General features: G+C 42.8%; 1 protein-coding gene across 5 annotated transcripts in view; it reads left to right on the top strand.

Annotated features, from left to right (window-relative positions):
* LOC118445199 (uncharacterized) overlaps positions 1-5,000 on the top strand; it is a 271,029-nt gene that overhangs the window by 95,554 nt on the left and 170,475 nt on the right. The window lies entirely within an intron of this gene.

The raw sequence follows: 5,000 nt of genomic DNA on the forward strand, positions 1-5,000 counted from the left end.
ATTTTTTTATCCTTTCATTCACTCGATTTCGATACATCGTACGTTTAATTAATTCAAAAGAAATTAGGATTGCGTCGTTAGGATCTTTTCGTGCAAGAGAAAAGAATCACTCCCTTCCAATCACCTATCCAACCCCACTCTCCAGCCCAACTCCATCCCCCTCCCCCGCCATAACCAACTACGGGGAGATCGAACACCGATTTCATTTTGGTTATTTGAGAGGAAGGGTTTATGCCTAATAAAAGGGTGTAAGGGTTGGGTTGGGATGGGTTAAGGAGACCGGGCTGGAGGAGGGTGAGTGTCTTACCTTTGTAAGGAAGAAAAGAAGAACCAATAACTCATTGACAAGAATCTCATTGGGGAGATAACAACGAGCTGGTCGTTTTTTTGAACGGGCAAATGGGGATGGTGAGAAGGGGTGAGGAGAGGTCCTACTCTCTCTCCCTCTCTCTCTCTCTCTCTCTCTCTCTCTCTTTCCCTTTAAACGTTCTTCCATCTCTTTTTCTTTTTTCCACCGTTGATTAAGAATTAGGCTTAAAAAATAATTATTTTTAATTTGTGACCACGATAAGGACTTTATTGTTCGACCTTTCTCCTTGCGCAAAGCTAGAGGTACGGTTATAAGGACGATAAGAAGTAGTACGGGAGGAGTTGATCTTCGTGCTTCGCTCTAATCTCATTAGTTTCGTCGGCTATCTTTTTCCTTAATAGGTAGAATTTTCTTTATGACTCTTGGAGCATTCCAACGGGAAGTGCCATAGCATATTTGCATTACCAGTTACTACTACGACTACGAGGATATCGTATACTGTAAAATTATGACGTGAACTTTTTAGTTAAGTGGATTTTAGGTATTAAATAAAACTTTGATGTGAAACTTAAGGGGAAGTTTAGTTTACAGGGAGGGGTGGGGAGGGGGGGGGGAAGAAAAAAAGAAGAAGAAGAAGAAGAAGAAGAAGAAACAGAAAGGAGGAGAAAAAGAAAAAGAAATTATTTATTTATTTATTTTTTTATTATTTATATTTATTTTTTTCTTTTTTTTTTTTTGTTTTCTATTTCTTTTATTTTAATTAATTTCATTTATCAATACGCCAGCGTTGCTTGTAATCGACGCGTATCTTCGGATATGTCTTATCATTTCTGTCTCTGTTTCAATTGTTTTAATCAACGTGAAAGAGACACACACAGAGAGAGAGAGAGAGAGAGAGAGAGAAAGATATGTAAGATTTTCCCTCGTAACAAGCCGGTCGGAAGGGGTGCTCTCGCATCAGTTGCGGCGAAGTAAAATAAAGGACGGTAGAGAGCAAGTAGTAGAAACACGACTACTTTGCGTCGGTGTTGGACAATGCGTCCAGGGTCGCTCAAGTTCTTGCGAAAGAGAAACACCGAGGTGGAGGGTGAAAACATGAAGAGAGAGAGAGAGAGAGAGAGAGAGAGAGAGAGAGAGAGAAATAGTAGAAGCAACGAAGGAAGGCGACAGCATACTCGCACGGCCTCGAGGCCGCCTCGCGCTATCGCTTGTGCTAGCTGGCTATTGAAACGGCAAGTGAAATATACGAAATAAATCTTGCAAGAGCCCATTCAACGTAGACAATACAGCGTCCAGTCTATGGACGCTGTCGAGGGTAAGGTAGCGCTAGAGCGTATTGTACCGAGGTTGGGAGGGATGTACGTAGGAGAAACGTGAACTCGAACGGCAGGTCCTCTCTGTCTCTCTCTCTCTCTCTCACCCTCTCACTCACCCTCTCTCTCTCTCTCTCTCTCTCTCTCTCTATCTATCTATCTATCTATCTCTCTACTCCCAGAGTCCAACCTCTGTAGCTACTTTCCTTCTCGACACTTTATCTCTCCCTCTTCGTCTCACCCTGACCGAACCAAGACCCCTTCTTGGCCCCTCGGACGTTCCAACCTTCCTTCAGTCCTCAGCAGCCAGAGTGCTTTCCGCTCGACTCACGAAACAGCCGCGGAGTCGGTGTCGCTGAGTAAATACCGCTGGTGTGTGGGCGATCTTTGCATGGGGTGGTTGTAAAGAATGGCCGTATTCAGAGTCCAGCAGCACTTCTGTTCTACACCCTTCTACCTACTACATGGATACCCCCAGCTACTACCCAGTTACCGGACCAATCTCTCTCTCTCTCTCTCTCTCTCTCTTTCTCTCTCCTTCTTCTTCATCTTCTTCTTTCTCCTCCTCCTTCTTCCCTTCTTCTTCTTCTTCTTCTTCTTCTTCTTCTTCTTCCTCCTCATCTTCCTCTACCTTCTTCCATCACCGAACACTGTCCTCCGGTAGGTCGCCACGCTCCGCCCGAGGAGAGAGACGACCACAGTGCAAAGTTTCTCAAGCGAGACAAGCCACAATATAATGCCACCCTTGGAATCATGGCTCTCACCCTTTCTCCCTCTTTCTCTCTCTCTCTCTCTCTCTCTCTCTCTCTCTCTCTCTCTCTCTGTCATTTTCTTCTTCCTCCTTGTCTTCTCTCGTCTTTTCTAAATATATATAAATATATATACATGTGTATATATATATATATATATATGTGTCTATATGTAAATATCTCCCCTCTCTCTCTCTCTCTTTTATTTTTCCATCACCAAACTTGTGTTCCATATCTTTTTCCCTTTCGTGATTGCATACTTACTTCAAACAAAAATGAAACAGTACTCGTCGTTGAATAATGATTTTAATTGAACGTAATTGTCATTAATTATTCAATGTTTCTTTCTCTTTCTCTTTTTCTTGGTAATTTTCTTTTCCTTTCTCTTATCTTTCGATTTACAAACGAATCGTCGAACAAGAACGAACCTTTCTACGGAACATATAGGATCGATAGTAGGATAAATTTTGATAAGACGATGGTCTACTTCTTTTCACGAGAGAACTTATCGTACAGTGTAATGTACCTTACCTAGAACGATTTTATAGTTTCTCTCTCTCTCTCTCTCTCTCCCTCCCTCCATTCTCTCATTTCTCTCCTTTCTCTCTCTCTCTCTCTCTCTCTGTCTCTCTCGATAACGACGACGGAGTCGAGTGACTCCGCGGCACGGTGGTTAATATTGATTTACTAGGAAGGTCCTGAAGCCTAATCCGGGTGGGCCATAAACAGATCAAGTCCAGACTAAATCCGGCGCAAATTGTTACTAATTCGCATCTTAATAATGACCACGTCAGAGGCGTCACCGTATCTCAGAACGTGGCAAATTAGCCACGATGACAAATGACAGTCGGCGTACACGTGCGTCCCGCACCGATGCCAACCCTCGCGCGATCTCTCTCTCTCTCTCTCTCTCTCTCTCTCTGTCTATCTCTATGTAGCGTCGTACGTGATCTCTCATAGTTAAATTGGTATGCGTAAGCGTCCGGCAAGCTCGTACATGCACGTACGAAACTCTAACGTGTGAGCAGCAATGATCTTGAGTATCATAAATGTATGTGTGTGTGTGTGTGTGTCTGTGTGTTCGTTCGTAGTAATGTGTTTGTACGTACGTGTGTATGTGTATGTGTATTGTATATGTAATACGTGTGACCCTTCCGGTTACGTACGTACGTACGTACGTAGGAGGAATCCTCGGGATATATACCGCAACCAAGCGAGGGCCGACAACGATAGGACTGTGCCTATTCAACATGTGCAACCGTCAACGTGCGCAGATATAATCAATCAAATCAATTAATGATTCGATTGTCCGATCGCGTAGCGACACGTGCGTATCATCTTGAGTTATGGAGGCCGACACGGCGTATGATGCATCCTACGACGACCGTGCACCATCATTTACGATTATCGAGAGGTTTGACCTAACCACCTTTAATCCTCCCACTACCGACCTCCCAATCCCTCTCTCCTATCTTCCTTCCTCATTCCTCATCCCATCCATCTGCCATCTTTTCATCATTATAATCTGTATTCTTCCATTCGTCTATTTTTCTTGTCATTTTAATATATCCCATTTTAGTAAATAATACGTGACGCGATTCCACTTACGTGAGATCCTTGGCCATTGATACATGCATGTATATACCTATATAAATATTATTAATATACAGAGAGCTAGAGAGAGAAAGAGAGAAAGATAATATACAGTAAGATATCTCATATCGACGTAGAAAGAATCTTAAATTATAAGATAAAGAGGAATAGAACCTTAACGAGGTCACGTTGGAAACGAGGATGGCTTCATGGTCGAGTACCGCAAACTAGGGATACTACAGGATACGTGCACACAAATATACAGACACATACACACGTACGTGCACACGTACATTTATATATATATATATATATATATATATATATATATATAGAGAGAGAGAGGGAGAGAGAGAGAGAGAGAATGAAAGAGAGAGAGAGGGAGTGAGATGCTGCGATTAATTCGGATTTCAGCGTCAGTCCGATAGACGGAAGGCTAGCAGCAGAGCGGCGTGTAGTTTAGCTCGTATTCGCCGTTTCACCGACATTCACCGCCATGATATCGAATGTCACTCGCAGGATCCGTCATTTCGTACGAACCGATTCGACCGCACGTCATTGTGGTAAGATATCCGGCTGTACCTACTACTCTACCCCCTGGCCAGGTTCCTCCCCCTATCCTCCTACCACTATACCCCCTCCCCCTATCACCACCACCAACATCATCACCTGCCCTTCCTGATATTTCCGTCCAGGCGATTCATCGTAATTCCTCTTCGAATTTGGGGAAATATAGAGCGCAGAAAGGAAGGAAGGAAGGAAGGAAGGAAGGAAGAAAGGAAAGTGCGAAAAAGTCTTTCCACGTTACGATCATTTCACATTTTGTTAATTAAAACGTTTAATTATGGACGACGTTTTAATACGAATTATCATCTGAGAAATTGACGATTGATCGTCATTAACGTTCGATACAATATGGAGTATGATTTATATACTTTTTGATGATTTATACGAGATCTTCTGACAAATGTATCATTAAATTCAACGACTAGTGAGAGAGAGAGAGAGAGAGAGAGAGAGAGAGAGAAAATGAGA

The sequence above is a fragment of the Vespa mandarinia genome, chromosome 18 (genome assembly GCF_050613455.1).
Source record: "Vespa mandarinia isolate Hongniang chromosome 18, ASM5061345v1, whole genome shotgun sequence".
Taxonomy (NCBI): Eukaryota; Metazoa; Arthropoda; class Insecta; order Hymenoptera; family Vespidae; genus Vespa; species Vespa mandarinia.